Source organism: Calonectris borealis, chromosome 1 (genome assembly GCF_964195595.1).
Source record: "Calonectris borealis chromosome 1, bCalBor7.hap1.2, whole genome shotgun sequence".
Lineage (NCBI taxonomy): Eukaryota > Metazoa > Chordata > Aves > Procellariiformes > Procellariidae > Calonectris > Calonectris borealis.
Window position 1 is genome coordinate 147,355,795 of NC_134312.1, and position 13,709 is coordinate 147,369,503.

Consider the following 13,709-nt stretch of genomic DNA (forward strand, 5'->3'; position numbering starts at 1 on the left):
AGATATAGCTAGGGCCCTCATTTAACTTGATACAGGAAATCCCAGTGCAAATCTGAGATGCTTCTGGGATCTGTATTACACAAGCCCCTTTAAGAGCTGCACGGTACCTTGAATTCCTACTAGTCAGTACAATTTCTTATATTCACAAACTGTTGAGTATGTTCATGTAGACTTTCCAATTCGTTGGGTCACTCAAGCATGCTATATCTGGAAAAGCTTTTGTGCTGGGGCATGATTTTCTTTATAAAATTTGAAGGCTTTTTAAAAGGATAAATACATTATCCAGTTCAAGAAAACTGTTTGATAGGATGCAAGAACCTTTTTTCTTTTTTTTCTTTTCTTGTTCTTTTAGCACTTTCGTATCTCTATCAGCTTGCCATACACATGCAAAAAAATTGCAAAAAATACCTTAAAAGCACACAAAACATTCCTTTAGTCTGCAATTTTAAGCTCTTTTTTTGACCCAGATTGGCATTCCTATGCCTTGAGCTGAAAGCAATCATCTTGTTAAAAGGTGATATTTATGTGTGTTGCCTCCTTCAGACAAATTTGGCCTGAATTTTAAGACACCTACTTCTTGATTCATTCTTCAAACAGTGGAAGCGCAAGTTGTGCATCCTGGTGCTTTAGAAGCAGGTTTGTAGCTGTCTGTACATGTCACACAATGTTCAAAACAGGCAGCCAGTTAAGATTCCTTCTGAATATCATGGCTAAAAACTTCTACTTGGGCTTTGCCTAAATTAACACTTATGGGGCACCTCTGTAAGCTCTGGTTCAGCAAGACAACTCAGCTTCGGGACAGCACACGAGCACATGCGTAACTATAAGCTTCAGTCCTACTGAAATGAGCAGAAGAGTTAAGATTTCTCCTGATGTAGACTTTAAGACTGACCTGACTTCCTGGGAGACCTTGGATCACTTACAACGGCTCCTGACTTCAGCAAGGGCTGCAGGTGCTCAGTGTCTACAAAGGACTTTTACTGAGATGTCTGAGTTCAGATTAAAGATAGTATTTGAAAATTTGACCTCAGGTATTTTTAAATACCTGGGCTTTAGCCCATCTGCCCTGTCCTCCCAGAAGTTATGAAAAATCATGCACTAAAGCTAAAAATAACTAGGAGCCTTTTCTGCTATTTATTCTGCAGAGACTATCATGGTAGCAATGCCCCAGCCTGAGTCATACTACCACTGCAGATTTTTGTCTTTTATTACAGTGCTTCAAGCTACTGTGAGACTTGGCAAGTGTTTGTACTGCACAGTCCAGATCTTTTGATGTATGGAGGTCTGGACTTGAGGACCCACACGGTCACTTCCTATCTTATCTTCCTAGCGATATGGAAAATACCATTGGAAGTAGGAAATGATCCATATGCAAAGTTTCCCAGAATGAAAGTCGTATGGTAGGCAGCTGATTTTGAGGATTGGTTTAGATGGTTTGGATTAAGTGTGAATCCTCTCAGTATGTTTTAGTGATACAATTATTCCCGAAATCCTCATAATGATTCTGTGGTAGTTCATCTATGTACCTCCCAAGAATAATGCTGAGATTATTAACAATTAGGTACTGGACATTTTGTAATTTAAACACTGTAACAGCTTTATACTTAAAATGCAAACATGGGAGTAAAATGAATATGTTATTGAATTGAGTGTAAGCTTGGACAGGATTATGTTCCAAACACTTTAAATGTCTTGATGTAAGAGTAGCATTTAATTCCAGAAAACCCGTAATTTATTTTTGTGCTTGCACAGAACATAATGTAGGTTAAATACTTGTAAAAAGAGGCAGAAGTCATCATAGTAAAGAAACAAAGTAATAACCCAGAGATCACTGTAGTCTCCAGATACTTAAAACATCTGAAATTCTGCTGCCTTCTCCTCCCTGACTCTGAGCCCTCTACAGCTGTTCTCATTAGCTATGTATCATCATGTCCTCTTACCCTTCTTTCTGTCCTTCTCCCTGCATTCAGGCTCCTGTCAATCTGATTACGCCTTCATTTAAGATATTATTCAAACTCAGTCCTTCATCTCTGCCTTCACTGCTAAAGCCATGGTTAACTCTGCAGACTAGAATCACCAGAATCAGAAAAACACCTAATGGAATATAGAACATTATTGAAAGGCCAAGTGCCTCACATTATGCAATAACTGCACATGCAGTTACTGCAATTATATATACCAATCCGGCATGGTGCACGCAATCGATCTAGCACTAACAAGAGGGTGATGAACATGATGAACAGGATCACTGCACATTTAACACAGCCATGCATTCACACATGGCCTGCTCTGCATTTTAACGTACTTTACAAACTGGCAAGAAGGGAAAAGAAGGGAAGGAACAAAATAGCAAATGATGGTTTTTGTTAAAAAACAAACTGTAAAAGCAGATAGTAAACTTGCAGTAAAAGCTAACAACAACAATCAAAGCAGCTTACTATGCTAATAACAATTACCTCTCCTTAGTCAGTCACTCACGCACTTTGTCCGTTCATCACCTATACCACTATATGCTTTAGCAGGGCATGTTTTCTGGAGATGTCACCCAGAGAACTGACTGAAGAGAAAGCGGGGACTGCTACTCAAAAAGGATGCCACTGGAGATAAACTCTGTTTTATACACACACATTAAGGAGCCTCAATTGAAAAAGCTATGTGGAGCTTTACATATGCAACACTGAGTTTGACTCTTAATGAAGAAGCCACTAAATCCAAATCAGTTGAAAGAAAATATGCACCAAAACACCAAGCAAGCAGGCAAACCGAAGTGGGTGGCATTCTCTTTTCTTTCTTTCTTATTTTCTCTCCAGACCTAATCTAACACAAAGCTTCAAATCAGTAGTGGGATCTGTCTATAAGGAGTTGATTGCACAGCCAGGGCCATATTTGAGAAACACCTAATCAGGATGATATGCTGTCCCTGTAGGGGAGCCCCAAATGCTGTTTTTTTCCTCTATTGTTATGGATGTCTTTGAAAGAGTGGAGATAGACTCCACAGGGGAGAAGACATAGCTGTCTTGGGGAAGAATGACAATTCTTCTTTAATTTCTTCAGCATGAAGCAGCACTGAACTGGATGGAGATGCAGGATTGCCGCAGGCGTATCTTTTCCAATGCAGACAATGATTAATAGAAGAAAGAAAGATTATATGAATGACTAGTATTACTGCAATTCCTTTTAAGTCACAGTAAAGCTAGCTACAGGGTCTGGCAACACTAATTTGCTACTGGCAACTTCATCCCTGCCTTCTTGGGATCGAGAAAGATCTGTAAGTGTATGCCTGATTCCCAAGTTATTTTTCACTGAACGGTTCAAGATGGTGAAAGGAAAAAATTACACATATGCCCCTGGAGCAACCCATTGTGCACTGCATTCCATTCTGTCCCAGTTAAATAACCCAGTCCATGGTATCGACTGCTTGCTTTAGTTCCAGTTGTAGGCACAATAGTGGTAACATACCTCTCTAGACATTTCAGTAATTGATCCTCATTAAGACACACATCTGATCCAAGAAAAGCAATGCTGCATGAGAAAGTGCATTTGCTGACTCTGTCTGCTTGATCTCACACAGGAACTTGTTCTCCCTTAGCAGGAGCTGGGGAAAAACATCTCTGAGAAGTCACTACGGTTCACCACTGACTCTACTCCAACATTCATTCTTTGCTGAACTCTGTGAAAGGGCACTGAGGGCACTACATCAGAGATGAGGATTCTGAGGGTTCCCCCTCAATTTCTGCACAGGATTACCCCCCTGACCGGGAGCATCACATGTGACCACAAGCATCGCATTTGACCTCTCGCTGCCTCCTATTCCCATACCAGCAAAACCTCCTGCCTCTGCCAGAAGACTCATTTGATTGGCATCTGCTTCACACTGCCTTGCGGGTAAGGCCACATCCCACACATCACCAGCAGGTGTGCCACAACTTCTCTTATTCTCTGAAATCCCAGAAGCCAGGTGCAGCTGGTCAGCCCGACATACTGCCCACCAACAGCTGCTCTGGCCCACAGGAAGCGAGAGGAGTCCTATGACTGAACTTTGCTTGGAAACAAGTGGGGAAGAGTCTTCTCGCAAGAGTATTCTGCTAACAGGAACCCCACCAGGACGTTCACCTCTCAGGGCCTAGTAACGTGACCATCAGCCTCCGCCCCCTGCCACATCACAGGACATAACGTAGCTCTTTCACTGTGGAGAACTAAATACTTGACAACACGTTTGTGAAGTGCCCAACAGGATCCAGTTCCCATCCTGAAGGATATTGCTTTATGCTACAGCAACATTCAATGACAACAAAGGCAGATCTGCCTTCCTCCATCTCTGTTGACCCAGCATGTTCAAGGGAAGAAAATTAAACAACCACCAGTTTGTTCTTATGGTGGAAACAGGCGACAAATATCAGTCTTTCAGCATAGGCTGTACTTTAAATCTCACAAATTTCCAGAAACACATCACTTGTTCAAAGATGAACAAATCACACTATCACTAGCTAATGACCTACCTGAGCTTCTGTGGACAACGCACCCAATGATAACAGAAAACCTCTGGCCGATATAATGAATTACCCACAGTACAAAACATAGGGTAAGCATGCCACTGATACCAGAACGTAGGATCTTGTCAGTACTTCATTATTTCTGAGGCTGAAGTTCCTTTTGCTCTGTCTGTCTCTAATTTATTTCATCTTTGAACCTTTGCATTCAGTGTCCACAGATCATCACACATTATAATAGCAATCACTAAAATTATATTACCTTACTCCATCTTTCACAGATGAAATTCGGCATGTGCATCCAGTTCTTTTTTAATAAAGCCTGAAAGACACAAAAAGGACAAACTGTTTTCGACTGAGTCAATCCAGATAAACAGCCTAGTAGTACAGGAAAAAAAATTTTGGGGAAAGCAATAATATAGGAACAATTAAAAAAAATCACTAAAAACTTGTAAAAAAATGCAGAGTGTTAACATTTTATAACATAGCTCCTTTACCATTTGAAACAGAATCTGGACTGTGGATCAGTTCTGAGGAAAGAGAACATAAGAATAAAGCCAAAGGAGAAATTTCAGAATCAGGTACTGTTACTGTAACATTTTACGCTTAGGGACTGTGATGTATATCTCCCTTCTACTATATTAATGAAAATACAATGCATTTAACTAAAATGACTTTTCTATTAAGTCTGTAAAAGGCTCAGTGCAGTTACAGTATAAGAAGCTCAATAAAGTAGCTACTTCATGTCACCAGCAACAATTGAGCTCTCCCAGCATAGCTCCTCAACTTGGCTACCTTGTCCCGTCTGCTTATTCCAGCTGCAGTCAGTGTTGGGGTCACCACATGGCACTGCGACTGCTTCCCCAAGAATAAGCTCCGCGAAACAGAAATGCTAACAACTGAACCCAGCCCCCGCCAGGCAATTTTTACTGCCTGCAGGTCCAGACTGAATTCAGATGCTACTGACAGAGAGACTCAAGAGTTCCATTTCTTGCTGCCAACACCCACAGCTCTTCCATTGTGACAAGGAACATACTGTCCTTGGCCATACCAACATCATTCACCACGCCTAAGCAATAGGCATCTCAATGGGTTTTTCTCCCTTCAAGAAGCATAATCAAGACATTTCCTAGCACGTTTTATCCCATAAATCAATCAGTCCAGAATCCTTACCCAAGTTCACTGTCAAACAGATACACAATCCACATGGCAGAAGTAAGGCAGCTAGACATGAAGGTTAACTTTAACCTGAGAAAGCCACAGCCTTCCTAGGCTCCCTCTGTAGCCTGCGAAATCCAACATCTACACCGCTTAATCCACCAGCTATTTGGATTAACCCCTGAGCGAGGCCCTAAGGTGCAGGGGAGGCTCCCCATCACACTGCCCAGGGCTGCTTCTGTTCTGCCTACACAGTCATCACACAGTATCCTAACATTTCACCCATGGTCTCTTCTCAGCCCCCAAGGTGATCTTAAGACATGATCGTTATTTTGTGAGGGTACTGTTCTGAATTTTCAGGTTCACAGTTTCCAAAACGATGCAAGAGCTGTGTTGCAACCCAACAGAACAGTGCTTTATAGTGGTAAACTAGGAGCAGGTGCCTTGCATCCTGGCATGAGGGCAGCTCAGGATCAAATTTTTTATCTTAAGGCCAAAACAAAAGCTCTTCAACTAGTATGCTCTCCAGGACAAGAACAAGTATGATTTTTAACCTGAAATATCTGCCATTTTGCTACAACAGTGCATGTTAGAAATCTTTGACTGTGGTACCACAAAACTGTGGCAAGGCAACAGGTTCCTATGTGGACAAGATACTTCTCTAGTAAAATATATAGATGGGGCAAACATATAAATATATACAGTAGAATTAAGAAAGCTAAAACTTTAATTCACAGAAAAATATACTGATCAGTTTAAGCAGTTTTACTGCTTAAAACATTAAATTCAGGGAACATAAAGCAAACAGTGTTCAGATTTGTGATGCAGTAATTAAGATGCAATTCATCAGTTTACAGTGTTGTATGTAAATATTAGGAAAATAAAAACTATCAAAGAAGAACCAGGACTGAAGTAAAAGAAATAAGATGAAGTCAAAAAGCACTAAGACTGCAGACTAACAAAAACAACTTCCGCTACAAATTGGGAAAAAACAAGAAGAAAGAAGACCTCAGTGTCAGACAATGCAGCCACAAAAAGGGTAGATACTGTGTTAGGGTGTACCAGCCAATATGCTCTTGTCACTACAAAAAGTAGCAATGAGACTGAGTTGGGAACACTGGCTACAAGAAGTTACGCACTGCCCACCTCAGTCTGTAACACGTGTAGAGAAAGGCTTATGAGGACAATGGAGAGTCAGCCTCCCCAGAGCAGACCAAAAAATTGTTAAGCTCAGCAAAGCAGAGGCGGAGATGAGTTACAATTTGCTCTCCAGAAACACATGACAAGGGCTAAACACCAGAGAGGTGAAAAAGGCGTTCAGATAAATAGGGTGTTAACTAAATAACTAACCTAACTGGAATAATAGCAACAAAGAAAGCTCGTTTAGCCAAGGAAAAACTGGGTTTCCATATAAAAGGAGTATTATGCCACTGTTAAGACTGAATTCAACAGCTCAGGAAACTCCATCCGGCCCTATGCCTCTATGCACTCATCAGCAAAGCATCTAAAATTTCTTACAAAATTATACCTCTTCACAGAAGTGGCCTATAAGGCAGCTCAAGCCGTCTTCTCTTTTCATTGCCCAAGGTGAAGGCAGAACAAACTTGAAGTTCACCTCTATGACTGTCAATTCAGATGAGACGTTACAAAGCATTTTACTTACTCTGGCTTTTGGAGAGTTCCTCAGTGAGGACAGAGGACATCTGACACTATGTGGAGCTCTTTTCGGGGTTAAATGTGATATGCAATAGTTTTTGGCAAAGTCATTCACTATTTAAAATAATTTTTATTTTGGTAAATTCAGTGCAGGCACACAAAGTTCCAATTTGGTATCCTTTGTAACTTCAACTGTATTTATTTAGCATAGTTATTTTTTCTTTTTCCATTCTAAAAGCAGGGCACGTACTGTGAAAGCTGCTAGACACCATGAAAGCTACTCACAAAGCAAGTCACAGCCAGCCACAGTCTCAACATCAAGGGCTGATACAATGGATCTGCTGCATTATAACCATGTAATATACTGTACCACCATTCACCTTCAGGACATTTAATATAAATACTTAAACCTGGTCAGTTATTTATTTAACTTAAAATGAAGAAATGAAAATGGCAGAGATGATAAAGGAATCTAAAAATCCTATTTACAATACTATGACAAAAAATGACTAGTTCTGGGGCCACAGGCAAATCCCTTTCATCTCTGTGGCTGAGCTCACGTCTGCAAAACAGAGACAATGTGACCTAGTAACTACATCGACTCTCTGCTGGCAAGTTATATTTGTACCTCGCTCACTACCATCAGGAAGTCACACCCATTTTGCAGAGCAACATTGAAAATCACACATTCTAGAGTGACGTGTTTTAAAATCAGACCATCAGTGAGATTTTTAGAAAAATACTGCAACTTCTACAGAGAAGGCAGGTCCTACCTACTGATCTCCCAGCAAGTTCTGACCTTGCACAGGTGCCCTCCTACTCTCCACCCCGTTCTAAAAGCAGCTTTCAACTACATCTCTAGAGTCTGCCTGTACGTTCTCCTCTTTGACACAATCACATTTTTTAATTGCACTCCAATTCTGTTGTGCTTTGGTACTTGATTAAGAACCACTAAAATGCTAGCTTTAGCCATAACAATTACATTGAACATTAGTACCACATGCCCAGGTAGTAAGCCCAGAAAGTCCAATGTCACTTGCATATGAAAGATTCTAACAGGGCAAGTTAGAATTTGGCTCAAGCCCCTCTTTTTCACCCTACGTTGTACAGTTTTTAAACTACATTGCCCTGTAATAGCTATAAGACCGCGGCAGAGTGTGGTAATGCACTACTGCAGACCACACCAAAGCACCAGCTTCTTGGCATGTTCTGCCTCCAGCCTTCTGCATTAAGAAATGATAATGATAGAAAAAAAGATTCTTCAAAGACTGCAGCATGTTTTTGCTTAATTAAAACCATATAGAAATTGTTTTGCAATTGACTGATGACAGCAGTTCAAGTCTTGGTGCTTATTGCCAGATTTTAAAAGCCATTCAGATCCTTCTCTGTAAGGAAATGATACATAGCGAGATTTTTTTCACCCCAATTGCTTGTACTTGCAACCAGGTTTACCACACAAACCGAGGAGAACACCAGTTCTCAATTCAATCTGCCACACCCTTATTCCTAAATGTTGCAGAAAGTGAAGCACGTGACACCATTCCCTGGAGAGAAACCTGAAAGTGTGATACAAAACAAACATAAAAACGACAGGGTGTGTACATGCTCCTATTGAAAATCCCTCGCTTTCTCCTCCTCCCTGCCGCCTTTCCTCTTTCTCACTGGCTGGAGAGCAGCTAAATCACTCCAGGGAGGAAGGAACGACTAACCCTTTTCCTTTGCAATTAAATGTACTGTCAACATCTCTGAAGGGTACCGGCAACCCATGACACCAGGTGTGATTTTGTCCATTAGTTAAACGGAGAAAAACAGTGTTACTTTGCCTGAAGGCTAGCTCTGATAGCTTTTATCCAGACACAGTCCAACAGACATGCTATTCCCATGGGAGTTGAGCTGATCTATGCTACTGCCTCCCATTGCTTGTCCTCGCTTTTCCCCTCCTCCTATCTGTCAGCAAAACTGCACGTTGGTACAACCTAAACTTCTTTTTTAAAAAAAACAAAACAAAACCCAAAAAACTAGAATACTTGGACAGAAAAAAAGAGCAAAACAGAACAGTTTGCAACAGATACAATTTAAACCAAAGCACTTTGACAGAACCAAGCTGGGGAAGGACTATATTTGCTGTTTATGCTGGCAAATTTGAGGAGCAGGAACCTCTGCAGCGGACAAGCAGCTGGGGATGAACCACATGACAGTAGAGCTGCAAACAAATGCTCATTCAAAGCAAGTTGTCAGAGTCAATGTAGCTCAGAAGACATTTCCTGTAAACGTATTTTAAAGGCTCAAGTTTCCAATAATCAGCCTACAAACCCAGGCAGCACATTCTTTTTCTAGGTCAAGATAGTTATGACCCCTGCTACAAACCTCAAGCACACAGAAGGTAGAATATACTGTGCATCCTGCTGTGCTCTGTTTGATCTTCTCCTTTGCCTTGCAGCAAATAAAATGCAGCGTTCTTTAAACTCTTCTACAAACAAACTATGTATGATTTCCTGAAGTCTTCCCTCATATTCCCCATTTTGAAATACCAGTCTTCAGGATTTTAAAGAACATAAACTCTCTTCATTCTGAGCAAATTATTATTGTGATCAATGTGGCAACTCCTTCTGCTGTACTAACTTACACAAGATGCTATCACCATTATATCAAAATACGCCTTACAGAAAAAGAGGAAACTTGCCTTGTCTTGATTTGACTTCCCCAGAATTATTTCAGATTTGCTTGCATTATGTATGCAACCTATACTTTCACAACATTAAAGTTTCAGCTATTTTCAGCTGCCGGTTGGGAAGAAATAAAACACACATCTGTGACTGTATCCGTATCACTGGTAGCAGCAGTGCTTTAGCATTCCTAATGCTACGCTGTGTTCCTGAATGAGTCACAGCTTCTTGTTGGGCAGAAACACAGTCACAATTTACCTTGCTCTGCACCCGATTTTCATGGAAAGAAAATCATAGTACATGCCAATACCTCCCCAGGTTGAACAAACATGGAGCCAGAACCCACAGCATGCCCCGACATTAGGTCTGTTCCTCAACATTGTCACATACACACCTCCACAAGTCAGTCTAGCTAAAGAGTGCTGTCCTGCAAAATGGGAAGCGAGGAAAAGAAGATTACAAAACACACTCTCAAGGTCAAACTGGTTTGCACAAGTGGATCCTGTATTTCACATTCTATTTTAAATATTAAAGAGAAGCTCTGGTTTGCTATTACAAGCACGATCAATCCAGCCATTTACTATGTGCTTATGCAGAAGAGATGAGGTGTATGAAGAACACCCAGGACCACGGTGAATCAACTTGAACAGTTTTGTAATATTGTTGACAGTAAATGAACAGTGTCCAGTTCCTAAAATTGTCACTCCCTTCTTTCACTTATTATATTAGTGTCACACCAAGACACATTTTTCTTAACTACCACATGCCCACATGCCTGTCTCTTTTTTATCACAGGAGGCTATGCTTTCAGGATAAATAATATTCCACTGTAAAACTAAACGTCCAAGTAGTAATGGGTGGAAATGATCTTCATGCTGTATAACCAAATTATAATTTTCTGAGGGTGTTCAGTTTTACACAAATCTCTGAGATGTCAACATTAAGATGGGTTTTCCTTCTAGGGTAATCCATTGCACCGTCCCTGTCATGCAGACATATTTTACGGACCCCCAAACGCAACTTGAGAGCTGATACAAATTGGAACATTGGCCACTCCAGCCATGAAATGTGCAGCACAATATGGGGAAATCTAGGCTGCATTATTAATTTTTGCATATAAATAGTCACGCGTTTACTGTGAAGACATTGTTTTCTTGGGTCCCAGAAATATGAATCACAGAGGAATGGGGGGAAAAAAGTGCAAGTTGTAGGGAAGTTGGGAAAGTTGTAGAGAAGTTGGGAAAGATGTCATACTTTCAAAAAATAAATGCTGCAAAGTATTACACTCTCCAGTAGCTACCACAGCCCTCCCAAATGCCTCTTTGCCACTTCCCTTCTTTCTCTTAGAAGCCTTTTAGAGGTTTGCAAATGTTGTTAGTGACAGGTAAGCACTGTGCTAGGAAGGAACTACTCTTCCCATTTATCCTGGATGTCTTGCTCATGACAGGAAGGGGTATCAAATCTTCACACAAATTGAGTCAAATTACGAGTGAGTTCTTGTCTGCTACTTATCACAAATACAACAGCTAAGCAGATCTTCACACTGGTAAGTGTTCTGCCCTCCATTTGTCTTTCTGCTAAATTTTACGTAAAATTGGTATTTAAAGACACCCCCAGTTTCTAAAGAGACAATTGTTATGTGTGCCAAGTTGTTTCTAGCCCTCAATAAAATCTTATCAGTGGCCACTTGCAACATTTTTTGATTTTCCATGAAATTAAAGGCTGTGGAGATGTTTACATATCTGAAATATAAATCCCACTAACGAGCACAGAGAAGAACGTTCAGTTCTTCTTGAGCTGTTAGGAAATACTTGCATCCCACAAAAAAGGCAAGCATTTACAAGGCAGTCAAAATTCAGACACCATGGGTGTTGAAGCCAAGCCCCTCCCTTCCTCAGTTCAGACACACACACGCTGGCAGCCTGCCGTGACTTCCAAGCACAAAAGCAGCCACTTCCTCCAAGCGCTCCCTGTGCAAATGGAAGTTTATCCTTCCACGTGCCCAACCAGGTCCCCTCTCTCACTGTTCTCTGTACCCTGAAGGCGCTCAACCCCTTCCACTACCCCCATGCACTGAAATGACATGGTGTCTTCAAAAGGATCCTGTGAGAGAGCTCTTCTTTAAGGGGAAAACCAAAACATGCCAACTGCCCCATGCAAACTGCCACCACCTCCATCTCCCTTTCTGGGGCACAGAGGCAGCTGGCAGAAACGGGGTTTTCATGGCAGAAGGGGAGGAGAAGGCAGCTGGATGGCAGGAGCCAGGAGGACTGTTGCTGCCTCAGCCTCCCGCCCGCAGGCATCTCTGCCCTTCACGATCCAGCCTGCCCCACGGGAAGCAAAGCCACGTCTCACTCTGCCCACTCAGGCCCACAGGAGCTGACTGCTGGGCAGCATTTGCAGTTTCACTATAGAGGAGCCTTCAGATAACTGATTCAGTCTCTCACAGATCACATCAGTTGAAAGGGCAATAATACTTCTGTGCATTCAATTGCAAAAGATGCTGGTAAAAGGCAGGCAACAATAACGGATATAATTTCACCGTATAGCAATAAACATGACAAATTAAGGTCATGGCACGGGAAGACAATTCTGACTGTATTTCACTCTGATCCCTCCAGCCATGACTTTGTGGAGCTCAATAACATAAGCCTCTTGAGCACCTCTAGCAATGGTGGTCGTGGCTTTCCTCCAGAAACCACAGGTCTGGATCCTTGAAGCGTGGATTAAACAGTCAAACACAATTCCCTTCAGTTCAACTCTCATTTCTTACTTTACCCACACCCTTAAGTGGCTACTTCCATTCACCGTGTATTTTAGTGGAAGCGCTATAGATAAACTGATTGTACGAACTGTTTGTGAACTTTCAGTAAAGATGCCAAAGTCCTGTAGGGTCTCTCATAGGATCCTCTGTAAGACAGCATATCGCTTCAAGACAAACTTGGGACTAAATTTAATTTGCTTCTGCCCAGTAACAGTTAGAAAAAAGCAAATTACATGACAGTATGAACGCTTACACTATGTTAATTCTAAAAATGGCCAGTCTGCAAACATAAGCACTCTCAACTTGCTTGTGATCTTATCTCAGAAAGTAAGTTCTACAAAATTCATAAAGTTGAGACCAAACTTGTCCCGGTTCCCTTCTGTTCCCCAGCTGTACTGCAGACTTCACGGGAGGGCAGCCAAGAAGAAGAATGCCCTCTAATTTCCCATTAATCTTTCTTTCCAAAGTCCATTTCTGGTCTAGTTTGCAAGTCTGCCTCACTGCATACGTACCAGCAAAACAGTAGTCACTTTTCCACACAACTTTTCTGTGTAAAATCACTGTTCTGTAGAAGTATCAGTGTTTTTAATACCATGTTTTCACCAATGAGTTTACAAAGCTATGGGACAGTATTAGAAATCTTTCTTATGTAGGCAAAACCACAAAGGCCACATTCTTCCTATTACTCACTACCTCCTGTTTACCAAAATACAATTGAAAGTCATCCACTTATCTCAGGAACAGAGAATAATTTAATGAACTTTTCCCAGACACCCACATTTGAGAGAGAGTTTATAACAGAAAGACCTCACTCTAGCCAGCTCAGCTGCATTCATTTTTATGTCATGTACTCACAGCCACAATACTAATATTAGTGATAGTAATGCTCAGGATGCAATCCTTTTCATACAAATCCTCCATACTAACGTACCGAGCTCAAAAGAGCTTTTATTGCAAGCTTTCCTGAAACAGAGG

At 41.3% G+C, this 13,709-nt stretch overlaps 1 protein-coding gene across 12 annotated transcripts in view; it reads right to left on the reverse strand.

Annotated features, from left to right (window-relative positions):
* Positions 1–13,709, reverse strand: part of INPP4A (inositol polyphosphate-4-phosphatase type I A) — a 290,343-nt gene that overhangs the window by 236,818 nt on the left and 39,816 nt on the right. For all 12 annotated transcript variants that reach the window (XR_012670601.1, XM_075135062.1, XM_075135045.1 and 9 more), the window contains one exon: positions 4,753–4,812. The gene's annotated coding sequence lies outside the window, so the exon portion shown is untranslated. The remainder of the gene's footprint in view (positions 1–4,752; positions 4,813–13,709) is intronic.